Source organism: Tachypleus tridentatus, chromosome 9 (genome assembly GCF_004210375.1).
Source record: "Tachypleus tridentatus isolate NWPU-2018 chromosome 9, ASM421037v1, whole genome shotgun sequence".
NCBI lineage: Eukaryota > Metazoa > Arthropoda > Merostomata > Xiphosura > Limulidae > Tachypleus > Tachypleus tridentatus.
This window is the reverse complement of record NC_134833.1, coordinates 127,009,049-127,022,390: the sequence shown is the minus strand read 5'-3', so window position 1 is coordinate 127,022,390 and position 13,342 is coordinate 127,009,049. Positions and strand designations below refer to the sequence as shown.

Here is a 13,342-nt window from a genome sequence, read left to right as displayed (position 1 = left end):
GAATAAGAACTAAGATTATTTGTTTCATCATATCTTGCCGCCCCCCAGTGACACAACAGTATGTCTGCGGACTTCCACCGCCAAAACCCGCGTTTCGATACCCGTTGTGGGCAGAGCACGGATATCTTAATGTGTAGTTATAGGCTTAATTCCAAATAATCAATCAATCATATCATGCCAGCTAGATATGCTAGGCTTTTCTGAATAAGCAAGTTTTACGTAAAGTCTCACCAGAAAAGCTATTAATTATGAATTTGGGACGAGAGAGAAGTGTGTATTATTCAAGACGAAACCTCAAGGCCAATTCAGGTTTCATTCCGTTTAAACTTTGTTGTGATTTCTACTGAGAAACATCTCAGCTGTAACATGCGATTAAATCAAGCTTTAGCCGCAATTTGTTTTTGTTTTTTTTAATATATTCAAGTTTATATACGTGTCTAATTAGAACACGTACATCTATAAAACCATCTGAAATAACCCTAAACATACATGGAAACAACTGTTCAGTATAATCTGAAGTTTCCGATTACGTAAAATAACGCGACTTGATTTATTTTAGTGATGACACCACACTTACAATATAACCGCCATAGGGTGACAAAAAGGAAAAAAAAAAATGTTTAGAAAAATTCGTTGTTTGTCTTAAGTATCATGAAAACAAAACATAAATATCAGGGTATAATTATATCCTTAGTTAAATAATTCAGTTTGAGAAAAGATGAAAAGAAATTAGCTTTTAGTGATTGGAAAGAAACGTATTTTAACCTAAGGAACCCCCAAACTGAAGTGAAACAGTAAGTATTCCACGTAGCTTAAAATGTGTGGAAACCTCGATAACGTTACGTTTTTATTTTGTCACAATTGTATATTGTATATCTGCTGTGCTTTAAAAAATAGTTAAAGGGAATAAGTGTTAATAGATACGTAACTACATTATGTGTACGTAAACACTAATTGTTTCATCGCATGTCGGTGTTCATTGTTTTCGTCTTTCGATTTTAATCACAGAGTATCGCGCAAACATATATCATTTGTATCTTTTGTCTTATTAAGAGTGATTTATTCGGACTGGTACTGACACGATCCCCGAGAAATCTAGAACAATAATTTTTTAACGCACTGTAATCAGCACTTGCAACACGCGATTCAAGTCACGTTGTATCTTATTATTATTGGGTTAAGTTAGCTTCAACATGAATATTGATGGAACAAAACGTATTCTATGATTTCAAACTTTGTCACAAAACCCTTTGGCTATAAACTTATCCCAATCATTTACAACAAAATGGTGGCTTACGATTAACAACTGAACTTGTTTTTACTACAACCTGCTACGTAACATAGGCAGCTGTTTTAAGAAGTTCAACTGCTTTACGATATGTCATATGAAGTTTTTACAACAACTCGCTGGTTTACGATATGAGGGCTGAAGTTATGCCACAACCTGTTGCTTTACAATGTATCTATTAAAATTATTTTTACTACGACCTGGTTCCTTACAACGTAACAACTTAAATTGTTTTTAATGCAACCTGCTACCTTACAACGTAGCAACTGAAATTGTTTTTACTGTAACCTGTTACCTTATAATGCAACAAGATAAGTTGCTTTTTCTCTGGTTATTTATGTAACTTTCTATCTGGATACATTCTTGCCAACGAACCTGAGATACCTATTTTTATTTGCAGCTCGTAATGCTATAATTTTTCTATACAACGATTTTATTTTATTGTCAGTTTAACAGGTTTCAAAATTACTCAGGGTTGGTGTGTGGTGTTGTTAATATAAAATAAGTAACTTGGTAAATAGTATATGTACAGTGCATGTATGTTTATTTTCACCTGCCTCAATATCGTGTGTAAATTTGCTTTGTCATTCGTTCATCTTGCTCCATCTATTAACCAACTTAAGAAATGCACCTCTTCATATTGGGTTAATTTCAGTAGTAACATACTTCTGTATTTTAAAATTATACATAAGTCATAAGTAAAAACGTTGTATCTGACGCATATATTTGAGTTTGAAAAAATAATTCTTTTGTTTCTAACAACGTTCTCAAAGAACAAATACGTTTCTTTTTCACACGTGATTATTTTTGACCGGATCGTATGTTTCACACTGCTTTCAAAGTTTTATTGCAATTCAGATAAAATAAGTGAGCTTTTGTTGGTCCTTTTAAGCAGATTAAGCTTCGTTTTAGGCTAAACTGTTTAAAACAATATGCCAAATACAACTTGTTATATCTAAACTTTTATTCATCACAGACTTGTTGGATTTTACTTAATTGAAAATGTTTCATTATTTAATTAACGGTACATGGAGAAGAAAAAACAAATACGTTCACCAATATAAAACAATATTATAGAAAGAACTAGTATTTGAAAGTATGAAGAATGTCGCCTTAAGGCCGATATTTATCAGGCCAGATCTTTCAGTGAATGTAAATCTTCAGTTGAAGTTATTGTTGTACTTTAAATAAACCTAAAACAAATATGAAGTTGAAACTGAATGAATTCGTGAAGATACGTGGAACCACGACAATGCTGTGATTATTGTATTTTTATTAAACATAGTCACATTTGTTGGTACTAGATGTCACTAGCGCACGTGTTTTTAGAAATCGTCTTTTGTGACAATATGTTTGCAATACTGTATGTATACATTATACAGCAATCAGATATATGTATATATTATGCAGCATTTACATTATCGAACAACAGCTTATGATAAAGCTACTGTTCCTCGTTTGAACAGAAATATATAAAGTAGAGTTATAGTATGAACTCTATAAAAATAAAACTTTTAGCATATTAAACAGTACGAGAGTGTAAACGGGTACGGGATTGTAGGGAGCGTTGTAGTACACGTTTATACTCTTGTCCCTAAGACACGTGCCCGGCAAGAGTCAGTTCCAAACTTTCTTTTTGTTAATCTGAAGATGCCCTAAGGAGGTCAAAACGTTGTTCCTTGCTTTATTATTAAAAGTGTTAATACCCATACCAGCTGTCCTGAGATGTATTTTTACTTCAAGAGGGTCTCTCGTCATCACGAAATGTCTTCTCCTGTATATACATATATATCGATAAAAGTTTTGTATTATTACAGGTATTTACAGTTGTATTACATATTACAATATTATTAAATTTCTAAACAAATAGTTTCTTACAGATTTTATTTACACTAGTACTTTTGTTAATAGATGTCAGTCATCTAGTTCGTAATAATAAATGGATTATAAGATGAACTAGGAAAAATTCTTTACCAAGGAGAGTCTCCGTCACACCAAACATGCTTGCCCTTTCAGCCGTGGGGGCGTTATACAGGTACTGTCAATCCCACTATTCTTTGGTTAAAGAGTTGGCGGTGAGTAGTGATGACTGGTTTCCTTCCCTCTAGTCTTACACTGCTAAATAACGGACAGATATACCTCGTGTAGCACTGCGCGAAATTCAAACCAAACCAAGGAGGTTAGACAAATAGAAATAAATACATTACACAATATTTACATTTAATAAGTGGTGTAAAGTTCGTCCTATATGTATGAATAGATTGAAACAATGAATCAGGGATGCTGAAACATTTAACATTTATTGTTCATGAACAAATGGAAAGAGATTGAAAGAACATCACATTTTGTTCATGTTTACTTCAACTTTTTTTTACGTATGTCATCGTTCTCTCTTTGTGAGTAAAGATTTTAATAAATTTCAATATCCAACGAATTAACAGTTGGTATTCCATTCTAACCGTCCCTAGTTTCGAAGTGTAAGACTTCATAGAATGCACAGTCATCACCACTCGCCGCTAACCTTCGGGCTACTCTTTCACCAACGCTTCGTGGAATTAAGCGTCACATTGTAAGTCCTACAAATCTGCTGAAAGGTGGAACATATTCGGTGTGAAGGGGATTCGAACCTACGACCCTCAGGTTACTAGTCGAGTGCCTTAACTACCTGGCCGTGCTCAGCCTCGAATTTGTTAAGCACAAAGCTAAGTAATGAATTACCTGTGCTCTGTCCGGAGAAGATATTGAAACACGAGATTTACCTGTATAAAGATTCATGCTTGACATTAAGCCACCAGGGGCACCAGTTTGTGGGATAGAAAATTACTTAAGAGAAAAATACGTATTAGGTTTAAGCTTCCATTTTAATTCAGGTATTTAAATTTGTTTCTGAAGCACGCCCCCTCTCCCCAACACAACACGTTTATTATTATTATTACGTAAAATAAAAATAAAGAAATAACAGTAATAGTTACTAAAAGTAGACAGAAACTATCATAAAACTGATTGAAAAGTTTCGTGGGCATAACGTCAACACCATAAGCTGGTAAGTTGATAGAATATTTTTCATTTTATACGTGAAGTGTTGCTACAGACCAAAGCAACTTTATAAACAAGCTTTGCAAATATATTTTGATTTTTGCACTGCCTACTTGTCATACAACTTTAAGAAAACATATTTGAATAATTTAATCCCAAAATGACGTCATATAAGGAAAGCTTAACGTTGCAATTTGTACTGTCGTGACGTCAATAAAAAGTGCGCATGCAATGAAACACGAGAAAAATTATGCACTTTGTAGGCTAGAAATAAACCAGTCTTGACTTTGGTTTTATTCACTCTTGAAACAGAACACATCTAATCATTATAATTTATTTGTTCACTTTAGACTTTCATTATTATGTGGAAGTACATCCAGTTCTAATCATAAACTGATTATAGTTACAGGAATTGTTTTTTATTTATTAATTACCGCGTGAATACTACAAATATAACCAGTTTCTTTTATGCAGTAACCATTAAACTTTTAACAATTCCCATGTTTTTAATGAATTTCATTCCTCACATATTAAATTATTTTACCTATTACTTACTTAATACCCAATTAGGCATCTATTATTTAGTAGCTAATGAAGAAATTAAGATGTAAATTAGAAAATAAGGAGTTGGATATTACCTCCAGTGAAAATAATTTAACGTAGAAGCTCCTGAAACTCAGTAAAATGTTTCTGTATTTAATATCGAAATATTAAAGCCATTAACTGACCTCTTTATATTTTTATAAATAAAACAAACTAATCATGTGAAGTGACAGATAATAGTTTGAGCCTTATAATTTCAGATACAGAGTCACATTACGGCTAGGATGGGAGAGTAAGTAACTTACATAGAAGAAAAGGTGATATTACAAGATACTGCACTAAACCATCGGTAGTTAATATCTACAGTTTTTAAGTCTGAAGTGAGGTCACAGTCTACATTATGGTGTAGGTGTTTTCTGATACCAAAGCCACATCAAACTATCTGCTGAGTTTTGGCCTTGTAAATCCGTAGACTTACCTCTGTACTAACGGGGGAAATCTACTTTAAGTCAGAAGTATAGCTACACGAAGGCTACCTGCGCTAGCCGTCCCTAATTTAGCAGTGTAAAACTAGATCGAAGGTAGATAGCCTTCACCACCCACCACCAACTATTGAGCTACTCTTTCACCAACGAATAGTGGGATTTACCGTCACATTATAATACCACACAGCTGAAAAGGCGAGTATGTTTGGTGCAACGGGAATTTGAACCCGCGACCCTCTGATTATGAGTCGAGCGTCCTAACCACCCGGCCATGTCGGGTCTCATTTAATGCAAATCATTTGATATAAAGATAAAAATAACAAAACAACTCCAAATATAAGTATCTCAAAACTTATAGCTATGCTTCTAACAGAACCTCCATTTAATGTTTGTTTTGTTTTGAATTTAGCATTAAATGGAGGCTCTGTTATTTGTCAGTGTTTGGTCATCGTGTGCAACCTGGGTGAGTCAGGTTCAATTCAGACCTCTTCTTCTGTGTTTCACGTCTCGTGGGTTTGTTGGAAATCGGCCTCTCCTGCGTCATAGAAATTGACCAAATAATAATGTTTAGTAAGGAAAAGATGAAAGTGATTCAACACCCAGTGTAAGAAGAAACGTATCTGAAAAATAGTCAGATCCATTATGTGCTGATAGTCAGATCCGTTATGTGCTGATAGTCAGATTCGTTATGTGCTGATAATCAGATCCATTATGTGCTGATAGTCGGATTCGTTATGTGCTGATAGTCAGATCCATTATGTGCTGACTACGGTTGAATGAGGTCTGATAACTGCCTGAAAGATTGATTCTCAGAAATATTCATGAGGCAAATTATTTGAAATAAGAGAGAAACAAAAGCAATAATCATCACGGTCACATTTCAGTCATAAATAATACTGAACTTATTTTAAACTTAATGGATTACTGAAAGGTCTAGAGTTTCATCTTCTATAAAAACGTTTCCGATGAAACCAACAGTCCGCTACACATGTTAAATTTACTAACTCTAATCGCGTAGTGCTGACTAGAATTTTGTTAGAAATGTAAAGATGGAATCGTTCACGTGAGAGCTCATGATATTATTGATAGGTGGCGCTTTTGCATTGTTCTAGTAGTGAGAACTGAACACTACAGTTGTATGACGAGATATCGATAAAACGATCAAACAGCCGTTGCTCAGTGATGTAGGTCAGATGATACTGTTGCTGGGACCGTGGAACAGTTCTAGTCCATATTCATAATTAATCCATTGCCAATGTTGATATATGTCTGTGTGTGTGACTTGTCCTAAAGAAACAAATAAATGTCTTTATCTTCTGGAATTCCTGAAGATTTGTAATATCTGAAGTAGCAAGCAAGAATTGTTTGTTTGTTTCCGTGATGACGAGAAAACCCTCTTGTAGAGAAAAGTATATATTTAAAACGGCTTTCTCTACCCATACCAGCCATTTTACATATATAATGGTTGTTTGTTTGTTTTTTAAATTTTGCGCAAAGCTACACGAGGGCTATCTGCGCCAGCCGTCTCTAATCTAGCAGTGTAAGACTAGAGAGAAGACCGCTAGTCATCAACACCCACCGCCAACTCTTGGGTTACTCTTTTACCTACGAATAGTGGGATTGACCGTCACATTATAACTACACCACGGCTGAAAGGGAGATCATGCTTGATGTGACGGGGATTTGAACCCGCGACCCTCAGATTACGAGTTGAATGCCTTAACCACCTGGCCATGCCGGGCAATAGCAAGCAAGGATATAAATGGTAAACTGAATCTAACTGCTGGTCGTATTTGACTTTTTTTAGATAATAATTCATGTGAAGGAAACTTCTATTACATTAATGAGTCAACAAATCCCACAAGGGAAATAAATATTTGCTTTGTTTAAATCGTTAAAGTTCTAAACAAGTTGCTATTGCCTGAAATTTGTGCTTAAATACAATAAAGTAGATTTCTAAGCGTAAAAAGTCTGAGTTTTACTTACGTAATTAATATATTACACAGATGTAACGTAAACATCGCCAACGTGCTACATGAAACGTTACTAACTAGAACATCTAGGAACCCCTTTAGCCACATCTAGCTAAATACCACATCTTATTAAATTCTCTGTATCACAAAAAAAAACCTAGTAACGTTTCACTTGTTAGAAAACAGATCGAAATAATATTCATTCATAGGATTTCTTTAGACCCAATACATTATTAGATACAAATTTGCTTTTTCTCAACAAATCTTATCATTAACATAAAGACATTAGCTCAATATATACTAATGCAATTAACATAAAGACATTAGCTCAATATGTACTAATGCAATTAACATAAAGACATTAGCTCAATATGTACTAATGCAATTAACATAAAGACATTAGCTCAATATGTACTAATGCAATTAACATAAAGACATTAGCTCAATATGTACTAATGCAATTAACATAAAGACATTAGCTCAATATGTACTAATGCAATTAGCATAAAGACATTAGCTCAATATGTACTAATGCAATTGACATAAAGACATTAGCTCAATATATACTAATGCAATTAACATAAAGACATTAGCTCAATATGTACTAATGCAATTAACATAAAGACATTAGCTCAATATGTACTAATGTAATTAACGTAAAGACATTAGCTCAATATATACTAATGCAATTAACATAAAGACATTAGCTCAGTATGTACTAATGTAATTAACATAAAGACATTAGCTCAATATATACTAATATAATTCTAAAATTCAAGCACTGGCTTCTTTACGAAAATTCCAAGAATTTACAAGTCCATGTAAAGTTGTTTACCTGCAACCTATATTATATAACAAGTTGGAAAAAACAACAACATTCAGTATAACCTAAGTGTGGGAGGTTAGAAATATATTTATCCACAACCTACAGACGAACATGAATGTTTGACTCTTCCCACTCGCAATTACTGATTTATACTCAGCAAATCTGAGAGCATTAATGGACGTTATTGGCTCATACAGTCATTTCAAATATTCGACGATTTTAGGTTTATGTGTTTAAGCAGGTACAAAAAAAATAAGGAAAATAAAACAGGCGGACAAACAAAGTAGTTTGTAAGATAAGGAGTAACATCTGTTTCATCACAATTAAAAAGAGCAGTAATGGAGTGTGTGACGAGCACCGAACTTTAAGATATACAATACATGTATTTAACGACCAATAAAAACGACTAAATATACTCTTTAAAATGAGTATGTCAAAATAGTAAAATATTTGTGAAAATTTTCAGGAAAGGGAAGATAAATAAGTAAAAAAAAAACTATTTATTATGTTTGTCAGTTTCCCATTAAAACCATGATGTCGATTCTGACAGGATCCTCCTCGATGTTCTATTTAGGTTCCAGTCTAAGAATTTCTAAAATATGAATGTAGATACTCATTTTCAATAATCGTATTACAGGCTCATTCCAATTTTCATATCAATTAAAAAACAACAACAACAAAAACACCAAGAACCATGTTGATCCAACATGGGAATTACAGAAACAAATGTCAAATCATTTTGTCAAAAGTTGTAGAAGCAGCTCAGTTGAGTATTACTGTATGGATATTATTTCTAATTCTGTTATAAGAAAAATATCATCCAAGTAGGGTCCAGTGTGGCAGGGCGTTAGGACTCGTAATTTGAGGGTCGCGGATTCGAATCCTTCGTCACACCAAACATGCTCGCCCTTTTAGCCTTAGGGACGTTATAATGTGACGGTCATTCCACTATTCGTTGGTAAAAGAGTATCCCAAGGGTTGCCGGTGAGTGGTGATGACTAGCTGCCTTTGCTCTAGTTTCACACTGGTGAAACAGGGACGGCTAGCGCAGATAGCCCCCGTGTGGCTTTATACAAAATTAAGAAACAAATGACCCCCCCTTCCCAAGTACTGCATTTTGTAAGAATTTAAAGTGAGTCCGAATAATTATCTTGTGAGTTTAATTGACTATAGAGATTACCAGAACATCTGGATTAACTCTCCAGTTCACTCATTGGGATTTATTTGGTTTCGTTTTGTTTCGATTAAGAACAAAACTACGCGAAGGGCTGGATTTGCTCTGTTCATCACGTTATCGAAATTCGATTTTTAGCGTCATAAGCTAACCGACTTATTTTTTATCTACTGGGAAGAGTGGGGCTCATCATGAAATTACTTTATAGAAGTACACAGACCCCTAATTGAGATAAGGTAAAAAGTATCTTCAATTCAGATTTTAAAATATATAAAATACGAAACTATGATTTTTTTTTGCAAAACAAAAGAAAAACTAATGAATAAAAAACCAGAAAAATCATTGAAGCAAGATTGTTCACTTCTCACTTGAACACTCTTTACAATAATATTAATAATTTATGTCATAGTAACTTTTCACAAGTACGAAACTCACTCATGGTTAAAAAATGGAAACAGTAAAAATATGTTTAAAATATCGCCTAAAGCTACATGAGGACTATTTGTGCTAGCTGCCTCTAATTTAGCAGAATCAGACTAGAGGGAAGGCAGCTAGTCATCACCACCAACCGCCAACTATTGAGTTACTCTTTTACCAAAGAATAGTGGGATTGGCCGTCACATTATAACACCACACAGCTGAAGAGGCGAGCATGTTTGGTGTGACAGAAATTCGAACCCCCGATACTTAGATTACGAGTCGCATTCCTTAACTCACATGATATCTTTGAAAGAACGAATAGAAAAATGAATTTCGTTTAAATATATTATAATAAACAAGATGCACTTCTGCAGGGTACCCAAAAGTGTTCTGTTTCAAGAGTAAATAAACCAAAGTCAACAGTAACAAATATTTTTATTTCTTCTTTTCAAAGTTCGTATGTCATCTTATGTTGTAATCTACAGAATGCGTAACTATTCTCGTTATTCATGGCATGTGCACATTTTAATGACGTCACGACTGTATAAACTGCAACGTTAAACGTCCCTTATATGACGTCATTTGAGTGTACACTGACTAGCTGTTTACCGTATAGTGGCGTGAGTGGAAAAACAGGTGACTCTTCTTGGTGACCTTCGGCCCTTTTCAGAGAACATTAAATTCAAAATCAAACTTAACATTTAAACCTAGTTATACTGGTTTTATAAGACAATTTATACACATTTGTTAAAAGTTAACTTTAAATATGAATTTTCGCATCGCAAGCATGAGATAGCTCATAAATTGGCCCGGCGTGGCCAGGTGGGTTATGGTGTTCGACTCGTAATCTGAGGATCACGGGTTCGAAACCCTGTCGCACCAAACATGCTCGCCCTTTTAGCCGTGGTGGCTTATAATGTGTCGATTAATCCCACTATTCGTTTGTAAAAGAGTAGCCCAAGAGTTGGCGGTGGGTCGTGGTGACTAGTTCTCTTCCCTTTAGTCTTACACTGCTAAATTAGGGACGGCTAGCGCAGATAGCCCTCGAGTAACTACGCAGAAATTAAAACAAAAAACAAACAAACAAACATTACATATGTAAAAGCGGATGATATTGATAGAGAAAGCACTATGTAGAGGAGCAGACTCTAACAAACTATCATAAAGATGGCGTTGTATTATGAGTGCAACTGCTGTAATTTAGAAATTTATCAGTTTTCGTAACGCTAACTAGTCGTTGTTCTGTGAAAATGTCGGGTCAGATGTATTTGTCTGTTTTCACTACAGTGACACAACAGAGAAGGAAACCTTTGATGAAGAGAGAAATAGTGAATCTATCGTGTACAGTAACATGTGCTACATTTCATTATTTACTTTTATTTTTTCGCTCCAAACCTGTTTTGATTCTGGTCGAGTCTCACAAAGCTTCTGTTTTGTAGGATTAATAACTTTGTCTTATGGTACTACATGTTTTGAGTTAATCACCTATTTATATTTTGTTCTAGCAAAATTAGATTACACGCGTTTTATTTTTTCAAAGATTTAAAACGTTAGAACAATATGTCATTCCGTTTAATTAAACATAACCTGCTGTGAACTCTTTGGAATTTCTATTTTAATGTCTGTTTATTCAGACTTACTGATAACAAAAAAAAAAATAGCTCTTCTCTGGCAATTGTAACAAAACTGTGCTACCATAATAAAGTCCAGTTCTTATTTAGGTTTAGTTAAACATATTCTTCACCTTGCCAGTTGTTATTTAATTGTTTTAGAATGAGTTAATTAAAGTGAAATTTTATTTTCTCATGTTAACCAGCTTTATGGAGGAACTCTTCATATTATGATAATTTCTACATCCCATTCAACGGACAAAGGGATTGTTCTATCTGTGAGTTAAGAACACAATGTTACATAGATCAATAGCATTTCCGAACTCGTATCCACAATCTCCATAACAATAAGGTACTAAATCTTGTCAGGTTAAGCTGAAGAGCATCAAGTGACGGATGTTATCTCGAGTTAAATTAGTAATAGACAAATGTTCGTGCAGCCACACATGCTGCCTACACAGTGAACATAAAGGATTTAGTTATACATTTATATTAAAGGAAGTAAAAATGAAACGTCAAACCATTCCTAACCGGCTTCCTTTGTGTTCGACTTCTTTATAGGAAATCATAAGTTATAACCGTTAAACTAACTATCTCTCATGTACGTGTGGTGAGCAAGTGAAATAAATTTTATTACGTAAACTTTTCATCACGTGATTTATGATTCTCCAATGAAATTTCAAGCGAGATGATTCGACACCAATCTGCTGTATAAAAACAAATAAAGGCCAATCAAAGTCAGGAATGAAAAATAGTTTATTACTTTAAAAACTCGAAATTACGTGTCAGTAATATTTTTTTCTCATCTAAGTATGGAATAATAAAGTTCAGGATGTGGGTTTTACCTAATAGATTTACATTACTTACAACTTTCTGTGCAGGGTGTGGGTTTTACATAATAGATTTATATTATTTATAACTCTCTGTGCAGGGTGTGGGTTTTACATAATAGATTTATATTACTTAGTTACAACCCCCTGTGCGTGATTATTTTTTTAGATTTTTAAATGTTTTAATTATGTTGGGTTTTAATTGTAACATATTTGGAATTACTTAAATAAAAACTGAAATTAGGCTTAAACGTCCATCGTAATATTCTTCAAACTAGTATAAAATATCCGCGCTAAGCTTCTACGTTAACAGACTTCAATTTAACGATCGAGCTCTTCCATTATCCCCGTTAGTTCTGTATTTATCTTAAGAGGGTCCATACCCGTAACAACTAATCCGTTAAGACACTCATTCACGGTACCTGAGCTTGTTTGATAGGTTTGGTCCAGTTGGTTTGTGAGTAATTCTTTTGTCTTGTTCGGCATCTGTGAGGGTCAGATGCAATTTAGATCTCATTCTACGATGTCTTGTGAGATGTCTCACTTGATTATGTGATCTGGAAGGATCAGGTACACATGTTCTTCTATCTCCACCTCCGTGTTTATTGACTTGGTTCTTGGTTGTTGGATGAAGCGTACATCAGTTCTTCAGAATACAGTGCAGTAACTAGGAAAATCCGTTATTACATCATACAGTCATTGCATGAGTCATTCGCACAAGCGAGTGACTCTTCTTTTTTTTTCAGACATGAAATGTCATGTACATGAATGTTTCAGTACATGAATGTAAAAAGCCAATGTTTTTTCGAGTTTTTGTTATAAATTTCTCTTTGTTGTACATTGTCGACATAAAAACTGCTCGTATAAATAGTTCTATAAATAACAATTGAAAACATATACCATTAAATCCTATTTTAACATAAAGAAACCCGTGTAAAATGAAAATAACTATTTATCTAGTTGGCGTAATTTGAGGGTCGTGGATTCGCATCCCCGTCGTGCCAAACATGCTCGCCCCTTCAATCGTGGGGGCGTTATAATGTTCGGTCAATCCCACTATTCGTTTGTAAAAGAGTAGTCCAAGAGTTGGCGGTGGGTGGTGATGACTAGCTGCCTTCACTCTAATCTTCCAGTGCTAAATTAGGGACGGCTAACAC

General features: G+C 34.3%; 1 protein-coding gene and 1 long non-coding RNA gene across 8 annotated transcripts in view; one reads left to right on the top strand and one right to left on the bottom strand.

Moving 5' to 3' along the window:
* The window catches only part of LOC143226319 (tumor protein p53-inducible protein 11-like), a 304,810-nt gene that overhangs the window by 158,303 nt on the left and 133,165 nt on the right, over positions 1 to 13,342 (top strand). The gene's annotated exons all lie outside the window — the stretch shown is intronic.
* Positions 2,010 to 12,823, bottom strand: LOC143226322 (uncharacterized). The gene is made up of 2 exons (XR_013014547.1): positions 12,608 to 12,823; positions 2,010 to 3,062 (listed from the first exon to the last, which is right to left on the bottom strand). It is a non-coding gene; the product is annotated as an uncharacterized LOC143226322 (long non-coding RNA).